The sequence below is a fragment of the Zeus faber genome, assembly GCF_960531495.2.
Source record: "Zeus faber genome assembly, chromosome: 9".
In the NCBI taxonomy this organism is placed as follows: Eukaryota; Metazoa; Chordata; class Actinopteri; order Zeiformes; family Zeidae; genus Zeus; species Zeus faber.
Genome location: NC_137197.1, coordinates 15,700,981 through 15,714,976, shown reverse-complemented (window position 1 = coordinate 15,714,976; position 13,996 = coordinate 15,700,981). Strand labels below are relative to the sequence as shown.

The 13,996-nt window shown below is 45.3% G+C and overlaps 1 protein-coding gene across 2 annotated transcripts in view; it reads left to right on the top strand.

Annotated features, from left to right (window-relative positions):
• grik4 (glutamate receptor, ionotropic, kainate 4) overlaps window positions 1-13,996 on the top strand; it is a gene marked incomplete at both ends in the record, with an annotated part of 156,478 nt that overhangs the window by 98,203 nt on the left and 44,279 nt on the right. The window lies entirely within an intron of this gene.

Genomic DNA, 13,996 nt, shown 5'->3' with positions numbered 1-13,996 from the left:
TTATATTTATAATTGGCTTAGATATGTTAAGTCATGAGTGAATGATGATGAATCTTTCTAGATTTGTCTTAACAATATGAGTGAAGGCATTTGGCGTGAAGCAGAATATTTAATCAGGTGCTCAACTGAGGAATTGCAAACACTGTATGTTTGGAATATTCCATAAAGGAGCTTTTATTGTTGAAGTACAATTCATTAAACAGTTAAAGCTCTCAAATATTTGAGAGAGATGAAAGCTGAAAGTTAAGTATTATTAGATTTTCATCCCAATGTAGGATCAGTTAAGAGATAAACTGAATATAAAACAAAAGAGTTGTTTTTCAATGACAAGAGTTGTACTAAATTATACAAAAATAATCAAAAAGTGATCAGTGGGGCTGTTCGATAAGGAGTTCCAGTCTCGGAGGAGAAGCTCGGTAGAATGTGTTTTATTCGTGTTTCACCAAAAGGCGGTGTGTTTCCTTTACGCGTTGCCCATACCTAGTCCAAAAGCACAGTTTAAATGTCACGGGGTTATCAGTCCTCCTGGAATGCTGCTTTGGTTCATCACCGCACAGAACGCTGTACTGCACTCCAGAGCAGCGATTCTCAGGGGCGAGTTCACAAAGCGATTGTGCGGCTTCCGCGGACGCTGAACCTGCGCAAATAACAGAAAAAGAAAGCCTCTCATTCACGAAGCACCCGCAAACGCCGAACTGCACCGCTAACTGCACTGCCACGCAAACGGTGTCTTGGTGCACCAGTGCTATTTATGCATATTTAAATGAGATATTATGCATGCGTTTGGTGCAAAATTTTCTATGCAAATGAGCCTTGTTACAAAAAGTCAAATTCAAAAACACCGGCGCTAACAGCAACACGCAGTTAAAGTTCATTTATTAACGTCTGTAGATAGCTGCTGGTAACTGTGTGATACCAAGAAGAAAGCCCAGAATTTCCAGTGATCTGTAAATCATTTTTTGGCATTATTATTAAAATGATTATTACTGTCACGGCATCTGAAGGTGGCGGAACGAGCGGCAGTCTGTGGTGGTTTTCAAAACACACTCCAAAAGCACTGTTGAATAATATATTGTACAAAAAAAGGCATTACAAACATTGACAAAAAGGTGTTCTATCACTCCGGCAAACATATTGGAAAAGCGACTAAAAGTTATATGGAATAGCGATAAAGTGGTCAAAATTGGCATTGAACCACAGCCTCAACCCACCTGACGCTGCAGGACCATGGCCAGCTCCGCCTGGGGCCAGACAGGCTCCGCTCAAATCATTTTTTCACTTTTGAGGATGAGGAAACCGTGACAGTTGTCATGAAATATAAATGAATAAAGCTCCCCAACAACAACAAAAAAACGATACAAAAATGAATGACAAACAAGGTTTATGAGATAAACAAGTAAAGAAATTACTTCTTTCCTTTCCCTCCTTTCCAAAATCCTGGGCTTACATTTTTCCCCTCCTTCTCTCGTAATTGCCATCGGGAGGTTTGGATGGAAGTGGCACTCTGGCAAGCCCCACCTGACAACACCTCATGCTCAGGCTGACTCTCACCCCCCACAACCGACCAGTTGGCCGCAAGCGCAGCAGCGATTTGACCCATGAGCCCCATTTGGGATCTCAAGCCGGAGACGTTTTGGTCCAAGTCTGCCAGAGCACTGGCGTGAGCTTGTGGCTGATAACCGAAGTTGTTGACACATGCCTCACAGTTGAGTTGTTACAGTACACCCTGTAATTGGGAAGTATATTTCCCCTGTGCATAACTTAGCCGTGGAGGAGTTGGTCGATCACATCATAATTCACAGCCAATGAGGAGGAGTGGGAGGGGAACGTCCAAATGTTGGCTGGGCACCGAGGCAGGTGGTTGGAGGTGGGATGGGGGGTGTCCTCCAGATTTTGGGAGACCACAGGCATTAGCTGATCTTAAAATCTGTGGCACTTTAAAATACACAAACAACCCAAGTTAAACCAATGAAACATGTTGCATAAAGAGAAAAGTATATTTTGGGAACATAGTAACACCTAATAATAAATATACCTGCAGGCAGCAATACAAGAGGACCAGTTCAGTCGTGTTAGGTATGTATTACAGTTTTCCGAGTTTCCATACGAACCATCATTTCATATAGACAGTTTTCGGGGTTCTCTGGGGTTCTGTGAAACGCAGCACGAGTTTACATTTTCAATGCAAAGGTGTGCGTTTCAACACGCCAACAACACTGACAGACTGGGATATTAAAGCCAAAATACGGTTTCTGTCTGTCGCATTTAAATCCCTTGCCTGAAGTTTTGAGCAATGCCTCTGCACCTCGTCAGTCAGCACTTGGAGCTTGCGGTCTGAAAATGTCATTCTTCCCTTTCTCTGCCATTGTCCTGCTTACTGTGTTCCTGGCGCAAAGCCACCAGTTACACTTCTCTAAAGGGATAATTGCAATCTGACGGAAAAACAAGGGAAAATTGCACTTGGCTGCAAAACGTTATGGGTGTGTTTGCGCTGGCACGTCATTTACGCAATATCTTTTGTGAATCGGACGCAGAGACGGTGCAGAGAACGGGCGCAATTGATATGTAATTCATGGCGCCATTAGTGGCCGCAATCTTTCTCTTGCTTCAGAAAGCGAGCGCTTTTTTTTATCGCTTTGAGAAATCTCTCGCTTTGTGAATTCGCACTTCAATCTTTTTTTGATATTGTGGACCGTCAATTTCATGATTATCGGGCCACAGACACCATTTGATGAGATTTTGTCTCTGGGACACGAAATTGAGAAGATTTTTTTTATTGGTAGATATAATTTAGCCCAAACGTCCATCCCTGTCTATACTATAGTTGGGGAGATCTGATGAAAATATGATCAGAACAGTCATTATCGCACATTATCTAATGGTGCTCATGTCTTGCACCTAAGTTGAAATCTATTGAAGCGCCCCTTTGGGGGTCTGCGGGCCCTGCGTTGAGAACCACTGCACTTTTTTTGGCTCAGAAATATTCTGATATATTCAGAGCATTTGCTTGAGGAAGCAAAATTCACCTCTCTCATGTACTGCTTTATCTTGGAATCCTGCTCCACACTGTAATCGTGTCTGGGGCTGTTTGCCCGCTTCTTCTTAACCAATGCCCCTCGGTTGGCAGGCTCCTAGATGTTTCAAAAGCAGACCCATAACCCTGCATCTCACATCATCTCGGGGGTGAAAATGGGTGGCTGGAGTGCCGTTGGAGTTGTGGTTCTACGGCACGCTTTACTACCACTGAAGTCTTAATCCCCCTTTGGTCCAGTGGAGCTTCTCATTGGCAAACATTGGTGGACTGTGATTGCACAGAGCGGCTTCAAGGCAGGGACGCGGGGTTACTTTGAGAGAGTTAAGCATAGCCCCGGTGGAATAAAATAGCGTCTGTGTTAAGTTTCTCTCAATTCGAGGCCTTAGTCCTGGCCTGCTACACAGCCTCTCTCTGAGCGTGGAGGGCTGAGGCCACGATACAAGTGCACAACGAGTCCATTAGCAGCTAAATCACAGTCTAAAAGGCGGGGATACTATCTGTCCCAGGAGTTATCTGGGTTCGGGGCTCAAAACAGAAACTTTGAACGGGACGTAAATGTATATGAGAGGGCGGGCCGGGCATCGCCCTTTCCTTTTGAAAATGATTGCGCCGCCCGTTCTTTTGACATTTGGACCATTGTCATTTTTTATTGTTTGCAATTGGTTTATTTAAAGCTAAAACTGAGAGATCTAATTTGATCAAATAATACAGATCATGATATGGAACGATAGATGATAGATCTCTTTTCCCCTTTACTTACTTTCCTTGAAAAAAAACCCATGACACTCATATTCAGGGGTTGGACACTGCCAACAAAATGTTCTTAGTGCGAGTCGCTTTGGATAAAAGCATCTGCTTTTTTTTTTCTTGCCTTATTAGAAAATTTTGTCTTGGCTTGTGTCTGGTTGAAGACGGACCATTTAAATTGCGCGCCTACATCCCTGCTCCTCTGGGCAACACACTCTATCAGAAGGGAGCCGTGAGTCAGTGTTGAAAAGCTCAACTCAGTTTTGTGACCCACGGCGGGGTGGAGGGTTCTGCAGCGCAGACAGGCAGAACCCAGTCAGGGAGGGAGAGGGAGCGGCCGCTTTATACCAAACACAGATGTATTTGGGAGCGGCGCAGGAGGTACAGCTGGTCGGCTGGTAAAGGCACGATCCCCGGTTCGATCCCCGTACGTCGGGAGTGTCCCTCAGCGGGACACCGAACCCCAAACCGCTCGCGATAAGCAGCTTGGCGGCGCCTTGCGTGGTCGTAAATGCTGAATTGCTCCATTGCTCCATTTACCATATCCAAACTGATGTGTGTTTAGACCAACTAAATGGTTATTCTGTGACGAAATGTTCTCCAGTGAAAATCATGTTTCCGAGCCTCAATCATTCATGGCCTCTTTGTCGGCAGAATCTCCCTTCCAAATCGACCTGTAACGGATGAGAAAACCCTGGATTGGTGAGTGGCGATCGGTTTCTTTCAAGCCAAACCATGTGAGCCAATGAAAATATCAGCTTTTTGGACTCTTTTATCTCCAGCTGGCAGCCGTGCAATGGAACAAATGAATGGTTAGTAACCCGCTCAGTGCTGTTTACTGCCACAGATTTATTTTGGCCTCCCTCAACGCCGCGGTGGCTGCACATGAAGGAGAGCTTTTTCTTTTGGCCACATGACAGACCTTGACTGCATTGACAGTGGATCAGCATTGTGTCGTGCTCCGCCTTGGGAGGCCCGTGTGGCCTTGTGTCTGGTCTGTATGACACGGACGGATAAAATACTTTATATACACACTTGCTACGAGCCCAAGCCTCTCACTTATAGTCTGTATGAAGACTGTGCAGCCCTGAGCCCCAGACTATGCTGTCTTTCAACTACACACTAATAACACACACACACGTGAAAAAAAAAACCTTGTGCAAGCAACACCATGCTTCATTGATTTTTTGTAATTGCCAAATGGGTGCTGTGCCACCTCTCATTCGTACAGTAAATACCAATGCTTCTCGCCCCGTTCTATCTGGTGCTCACAAGCCTTGTAACTGAAGGATTACAGCTAAACAGCGAGCGACAGTTTTTCTAGTTACGCATGCCTTGATATGATTGAAAAGCGAAGTGTATTCTTAAACCCATCATATCTTTGACATATCTACCAGTGTGTAATATATATATATACAGTATATATATGGATATATACTGTATATATATATATGGATATATGTAGATATATGGATATATAGATATATGGATATATATAATAATCCTCTGTTTTCGTCTTCGATTGTCATAACACTCCCACATTTCATTCAATGTAAACTGATAACTGTAATCTCCGGAGTCTGCTGTCTTTGTTATTAGATTACATCAATGTTTTTCAGCAGCCAGTGCCTGTCTCTCAACCTGACAGCTTTAATGTGTTTTTCCTTCCTGGACCTAAGTGTGTGTGTGTGTGTGTGTGTGTGTGTGTGTGTGTGTGTGTGTGTGTGTGTGCGTGTGCGCACGTACGCATGCGCGTGTGTGTGTGTGTGTGCCTCGCCTTTCACTGACATCACCGCAGCAGTAGTACGATGGTTATTTACTTACTTTCAAGCCAATGAGTTTCCATCACCGCATTGCAGCAGATGTTAGTGCCGATTCGCGGCGCTGGATGTAATAGTTGCGGACGTGCTGTTGTGACACCGCTGTGAGCCCAGACGCACGAGACACCTCGGAAGTCCTGGAGCGTCACAGCGCGGGTGATAAATGGCGGCGTTTACCACCTCCTCTCGTTCCGTTTGCTCCCAAAAAGACGTCTGTGATCAAGAGAACATCCCGTACTCCGGCGCTGTCTGGCGGAGACCTTGTCATTGAGCAAACCCCACCGTGCTGTTATATTTCAGCTGCCGCCATCGTCGGACAATGGCCCATCTGCCTTTATTAACCTTGTATGTGGCTCCCCCACGTTCCCCACTTTTTTTTCCGGTGATGGCACAGTGCCAGCCCAGCAGAAGGGTAATGCTATCAGGCCTAATGTGATGGTTTCAAGCAGAAGTATTATAAAGAAGGCCTGCCAGTTATGTTAATGGGGAGAGACAAGGTGTTAGACGAGAACCAGGGTGGGGGAGGTGGCGTTTGTTCTGTTTACCAACACCTCCCACATGCTGTTGGGACGGCGGGGCGGGGCGGGCGGGGCGCTTTGGCCGGGCGGGCGCCGGAGGTGCCAGCGATTCGGCAAGAGACGGGCAAAGTGGCCCGCTGCCCACACACACAGACACACACACATACAGGTTCGTACACAACATTTAAAGCCGCGCGTTAAAAGTTGTACCATTGCTTTAAGTGTTTTTTTTATATTGGGAAAATAATAGAAGATGCTGTAGTACAGCGGCATCGTGGCCTATGAGACACACACACACACACAAACACACACACACACAGACACACACGAACATACCATCTCACCAATGCGCCTCTGAGGGATTCTTTCACAGAACAAACAATAAACTGTCCTTAATGTAATTCATTTGGCAGGAGATTTTCTTTTTACATATTCATCTGTTTCTCTATTTGTATCTATATTTTTATCCATCTCCCGTTCCGTTGTTTTTTTCACTCCAGCCTGCCCCAGCAACACACACACACACACACACACACACACACACACACACACAGGGGCACTCAAGAACGTTTACATTTTTGCCAAGTACTTCCCCACCAGGGGTTGCGTTCTTTACTTAACAAGGTGATGATAGAAAAAAATATATAAATTCGCTGTGCTTACACATTGCTAAAGAAAAAAAACATTGGGAATTTGGCATTAACGTTAACATTAGGCATTGGTACGGTACCTTCCAGTAATGAAATATATTTTGATACTGGTTTAATTGTGTCATAAATGTCGAGCAAAAAAAGTGGGTTTTGTGGATAACAGTTGACAGAGTGCCAGTGCCTTGATAAGTAAGTCATGATCTCCTATGACTGAAGTATTAAATTTGCATGGAGCTTGAAGCAAAACAATTTGAAATGAGCTGTGGGCTGCGTTCTCTCCACCGCCCTCTATTTCCTGAATGGGACGTCGCTGTTTTTAATGCGGCGGCATTCATACGGATGGCCTTGGCCGAGCGAGCTGAGCGCCACCACCGCCCCTGGACCGGTGAAGGCTGCGCGGTGTTGGCGTGGCTTCATTATTCCCGTGGCCGAGGCAGCGCCGGCGCACACTGTAGCCGTCGGCCACCCGAAATGAAAGGGGCGGCAGGGGAGTGGGAATAGGAGAAGAGAGAGGCCGGGCAAAACAAATGAGAGATAAACACATGGGAGAGAGGGAGTTTTTGTTTTTGATAAAAGACACCATTAAAACTACAAACAACGAGGAAGTAAATTTCGGCGTCCAACTAAACAACAAAAGGGGTCTTTTTTTTTTTTCCTATGAAGATCATTTTAGCTCTTTAGAACTAATGGCGAAGATAGCAAAGGCAGCCTTCCATGGAATCGTCAAAACAACGTTTTTTAGCAGTTAGTAATCTCCGATGGCTTTTTGTTTGGTGCATGCGTGAGCGCATTGTAATAAGTCAGATAAAGGAGTTTTATAAGTAGACCTATGTGTGTGTGTGTGTGTGTGTGTGTGTGTGTGTGTGTGTGTGTGTGTGTGTGTGTGTGTGTGTGCATGTGTGTGTGCGTGCGTGCGCGTGCGAGCGTGCGCGTGCGTGTGTGTGTGTGTGTGTGCCTCAGGCCAATCTGTGAAACAGTATTCTTCCTGCATATAATATATGCAATATATACAGTACATATAAGTATCGATTGTGTGTGTGTGTGTGTGTGTGTGTGTGTGTGTGTATTATATAACGAATTAAAGCCAGGGAACATATAAATACCATCTAGATCCCCAAACCGGAGCCTGTCTAGGGACTGAGGTTTAAAAATTGGTTGCTCGTTTTTCATGACTGTCTCTGGATGCGAATGTGTGTGATTGCGCATATATGCGATTGTGCATGTAAGTAGAGAAGGGGAGGGGCGAGCGTGAGCCTGGTCGGCAACGGCAAAAGAACACTATCAAATCCATTCCTGCCCGCTTTGTGTCTCTCCTGTTGGCTTAATCATGCACGCCCAACAGGCGCTGCCGAAACACAGCCCGCAGCAGCGTAGAGTCCACCTGCCTGGACGGAGTTGCAGCCCTTGGCGAGCCCCGGGCCTCCATTGACCGGCCCTCATTGTCCACCGGCTGCTCATTGACTGCAGCCAAGCGTTAATTGGAGAAAGCTGTAAGATGAGCAATCATTGCAGTTTGGATTGCGCAAGCTGTTTCCAGTTACAGCACATGGCCTCCATTCTCCCATCTTCTCTGCTGTGTGTGTGTGTGTGTGTGTGTGTGTGTGTGTGTCCATTGGGAACACATACACGCGTTTTTTTCCTCCGTCTTCTATTGGGGCTTGTATGAACTTTCCTTGTTCTTTCCCCAAGAGAACAATGTAGAACATGTAGTGTCGTGATCACTACGCGGAGCAGAACCCGATAGGGGCAGAGAAAGAGAGGAGTGCCGCAGAGAAAGAGAATGAATATTTTGAATTCCCGGACCGGAAGCGGTCGGAGATGATTAGGGGTGGTGGACGTCGTGCTTCGCAGTTGCCTGGGCAGCTGCAAATTGTTCTGCTGCAAATGTCCCTTTGAAAGTGCACAGGAAGAGGTGGGCAAACTCAAATCCAGAGTATGTTTTTAGCAAGAAGGTGAATGCTATCATGGTTCATGGTGATTTGTTTGGGTACTTTTTAAGGTGTAAACTTTTTCGACAGTTTTCAGCTCTGGTTCTATCGGCTCCTTCTCGACAGGCACACAGAATTTTGTGATTTCTGTTTGTATTTTCTGTATTTTTCTTTCTATTGACATTTCTGCTACCTTGTTTAATGTGTATGTAATTCCCCTTTTGGAAGCCTCCAAAATACTGCCGAGCTGGGTTTCTGGCCCCCGATCTGAGGATAACTTCATCTGCAGTCAACTTCTCCGCAGAGTGGGATGGAAAAAGCAAAATACACTCACTGTCTATTTCACTGAAGGAACAATGACTTCCTCACTCTTGATGAGGATCTGTGGCCTTCATCCTATGACTGAAGCGCAATCAACCTATTGCGACGTCTTATTAAATGACCTGAGGGAAAGTGGATTAAAGTGGATTTTCCATAAATACCTGTGAATCAAATTGTGAGTATTGTGGGTTCCTTCTATACTACTGGAACAGGAGCACTTGGCCGGTTATTAACACTGATTTGGACATATGTGTCCTTATATATATTATGATATATATTATTATATATATTATATATATTATTATTATTATTATTATTATTATTGTTATTAAATTAATAATAATCATTATTATTATATTTATAATAATAACAGCAGTAATCATAAATAAATAAAGACCTTCGAGGGCTGGACCCCTATTAATAAAAACTGTTCTCATCGATGCCATTTTTTATTTTTAGTTATATTAACTGTGGTTGACTAATAATAATCAATGTTATTGTTGGTTGTATTATAATTCACACTTTTTTCATTCCTTGGTTGTTTTGTTTTTGTTTAATTTATTAAGGTTCTTCTTCCTCTCACAGGGGTGATATTGCTTTCTTCTCATTTCACTTTGCGTCAGCGTGTGAATAATAAATCTTTGTGAAATACCTGACCATCATCCTTCTCGGCACTCAGCTGTTAAATCATCCGGACCTGCCCTAATACGTCCCAACTGATTTCCCCGATTACCACCCAGGCATTGAATCCCGAACGGCCTCGTCCCGCTCTGCCTCCATCACACACCTGGGTCTGCGGCCGCCCTTCAGACAAGGTCCCAAAAGTTAAACCTGTTATGGAACCAAGGTGTCGAGCAAGGAAAAACAACCTTTTTCTGTCCTTACCTCCGTCGGGGTGTCAGGGGGAACACCGAGGAGCGAATTCACAAAGCCACTGCCGGTGCAAATAACAGAAAAAGAAACGCTGCCACACAAATAGCATCTTGGTGCGCCGGTTCTACTTGCACCGATTTAAATTAGGTATTTTTTCTTCAATTTGGTGCAAAATCTTTTGCCTTTCTTTGTAAACGAGCCTTGTTGCGAAAAGTGTCACGAACATCGGCGCTAATTGCCACAAGCAGTTAGAGTGATGCTATAACCCTCTGCAGAGACCTGCTGGTAACTGTGTGAGACCAAAGTATGAAAAGGCGCCTGTGCGTGATCGTCTGCAGAGAGCTGGTGCAATTGAAGCGCATTTATAAGGAGTGTCACACCCAGACTTTCCAGTGATCTGTAAATAATATTTTGACATTTTTATTATAATTATTATTAATGTCACAGCATCCGAAGGTAGTGGAACACGCAGCAGTCTGTGGTTTTCAAAACACACTCCAAAAGCAACTTGTTGAAACTTTGAATAATTCATTGTACAAATAAGGTGTTATAAACAAAACAAAAACGGTTCTATAAGTCCTCAATAAAACTCAAAAGATATATAGAACAAACAACTAAGAATGATAGGGAATAGCGTTAAAGTGGCCAAAATTGGGATTGAACCACAGATGGTATCGAACCTCATGAGACCATGAACAGCTCCGCAGCAGCCCAGGCCACTTCATCCAAAAGGCTACGGCGTTCAGCCCACACTGAAACTTTGTGGAATATATGACATTAATTGTCATATTTTCATAACATTGTATTGTACATTGTAATATTAAGATTCAGTGAGAACTATAATTTCTAGTAAAAAATGAATTATATACACATTTTATTGCGTGGGAAGAGTACGTTTTATTGTAGATTTACGCATGCTATTTAAATATTTTAAAACCTGGGGCCCCCTGACCATTCTTTAGGAATTGGCCCCCTAGTGCCTTGAACGCGCACGCACACACACACACACACACAATCACACACACACACACACACATACACACACGTGTACACACACGTACACACACACACATGGAGTGGCACAGACCCGACTTCAATTTACATGAAATTATTTGAGCGGTGTTATTTACACAAAACTTCCTGCAGTTAAAGGCTGAATGCGTCTGTTCACTCTCCCTCTCTTTGCTATTGGATATATTTATTTCCTGTCAATTCTGTTCTTCTGTTTATTACGGCAATCTGACTTTTTTCTCCCCTTTCCTGTTTATCACCCAGCCTCCCCCTCCCTCCCCCTCCCTCCCTCTCTCTCTCTCTCTTTCTCTCTCTTTCTCTCTCTCTGAGAACACTATTACTGTAGGTGCCCCGTCTGCTGTGGATGCACACACACACACACACACACACACACACACACACACACACACACAAGCGCACACACTCAATTCAATTTCTCCTTGCAGCGGCAGTGTGTGAGAGGCGGGGGGAGAGGGAGGGATGGGCGAGCTAATGCTAGGTGGAATGGAATAGATATAGTAAATGCAAAGAGATGAGAGGTGGGGAACGATGCGTCGCAGTTTGACAGTTTAAAGCTTGGCCCTGCCCTTCCCCTTTTCTCTCCTTGAAGGGCATCATCATAGCGGCCCAGCGCGGTGCGGCTCAGCGCGGTGCGGCTCAGCGCGGCTCCAACAGGGATGAGTGCAGCGCCGGCGCACGCGGAGGGTTTGATGGACACGTTTAAGCGCGAGGGTTTCTGGAGGCTCTCTGTCCAGGGTGGCCCTTACATCTCTCTGAGGACCTTGGTCTTGAAATCACTGTGTGTGTTGTGTGTTTGTGTGTTGATGGATTATCAAAAAGATTAATTGCTGCAGTCTCCTCAGCATCTCATGATGAGGGCGATTTTAATCAGGCGCTGCAGATGGCAAAATACATTGCAAATTGTTATCATTAAAAATAAACAAATGCAATGGATTTGTAAAGGGACCTGTCCGTCCGTCAGAAAAGCAACGTCCCATTTTGCCCGCAGAATATATAACTTTGACTTTAATGCGTCGGCTTTGGACACATTTGAGGCAAACGCGAAGCTGTGCAACTTTTATAGACTTAAATCTGGAATTAGAATTGATCCGGGGGAAAAAAAGGTTCCGCTGGGCTGTCCACCAAATATCCCTCCTCCTCCCTTCCCCTTTGAAGTGACGCCCGGTTGTGGTTGTTCTCAACGTTCTAATTCGCTGGTTTTTACGCTCCGAAGCCGAAAAGAAAGACCACGTATATGTTCTTTATGGTAATTATTCATTTTATTCATTATTCCTGTTGGCAGGTGCATTTTCTCTTCCTCCCAGTTCAGCCAATTTGTGTAGCGTGGTGAATGTTGATTCCTCCGCCTTGATCAATACGGCGTCGGGTGCGCGCGCGCCCGTACCTTGAAGTCGACGCCTCTCCAAAGTTCAACCTCGCTCCTTTCTCCTGTGTCGCAATGCAAATGAGGCCGGGCTGGCGGCGCCACCGCAATCCATTATAAATGTTCTCCTCTTGTCAATCTGTGGTGATCAATGCTGATAGAGCGGCAGGGTGCCAGACAATAGGCCACCGGCTCCATTTTTGATCTGGAAAGCCGCGCTCGCGGCGAGATGAAGTGCACGGAGGCCGTGGGGGGTTTGATATCAGAGGGACGTCTTTCTTTCTGCCAAAACATTCTTGAAATGCTACAGAGGTCTGTGTTTACAGCCGTTTTTCCGCTCGGCGGAGGCGCGGCGTGTCGCCGGGTACATCGACGCCGGCGTCGCCCTCTGAAAGTCGAGCCCTCTCATTGCTTCTGAGACTGCGCACGCAGGAGGTTAGCGGCGTTTGGATTTTTTGGGGGGGAAAGAAAAACCCTGCTTAGGCTGAGATGACCTTTCTATTCCTCTTTGCAAAACACATTTTTGACATCATTATTTCAGTGCTATCTCTCCCTCCCTTCCTCGGATTAATTTTGTCCCTGCAGTTACCCGCGTCCTAATGATGCTGTTAGGTCACTGTTCAGGCTTCTTTTTTTTATATATCTCAAATTTTGTTTTGCAAATGTGGCGCTGTCAGAATTTTTTTTTTTATTAGTGTTAAATAATATAGTAGTGCATTCATAAACAAGGATTTTTTTTTTCTTTGTTTTTTCTGGTCTGCACTGTCTCTCTCTCTATTTTACTGCATCTTGTGTTCATATTGCGTGACATCGTCGCAGTGTTCACTTTCCAGTAATGTAAAGAAGCAGTTGCACGTGGCAGAAAGAAAAGTGCTTCAATCACTTTTATGAGATGGCGTCCCATTTCATTTTGCTTGAACGTACATGAATATTAATTTCAATAAATGTGAATTTGCGTGCGCTCCGTTTGATGTATAATTAGAACGTCTGGTTGAGCATCGCTGCGCGTGTCACAGCATAGCAATGGCCCCGTCATGGATGTAAAACATAATGCACAAACTCTTCATGTGCCCCTTTTACTTGTCTTTCGACGGCGCACCGGGTGGAGATGGACACCATCTCCCTGCACACGTGCGCGCACGCACGCACGCAGCGCGCGCGCGCGCACACACACACACACACACACACACACGCGCGCACACACACACCAACCAATGTTGAATGCTTTCTGTCTTTCCGGCGCTCTTTGGCTCTCCCTCTCGCGTAGTCTCTGGGAGACGTGCAGCAGTCCCCTTTCGTCTTTTGTTTTTCTCAGTCTGCACTTCTCAGGCTGGAGATGGGGAATAGATCAAAAGCAGAATGGATGAGCTGTTTTGCAAGATCCCCCAGCCTTAACGGATTTCAAGGCTGGCTAAGACCGTGTGTGGGGGCAGCTTGCTTGTTGTTTGTGCGTGCGTGCGTGCGTACGTGCGTACGTGCGTGCGTGTGTGCGCGCGTGCGTGTGTACGTGCGTGCGTGCGTGCCTGTGTGCGTGTGCATTTACCACCGCTAATATGTGCATGCGTGCGTCCGAGCGTTTGTGTGTGTGTGTTGTGTGTGTGTGTGTGTGTGTGTGTGTGTGTGTGTGTGTGTGTGCGCGTGTGTCTTTATGTGCGTGCGTGTGCGAGAGAGAGAACGAGAAAGATCTGGCAAATGTAAATTCCTGCCTAC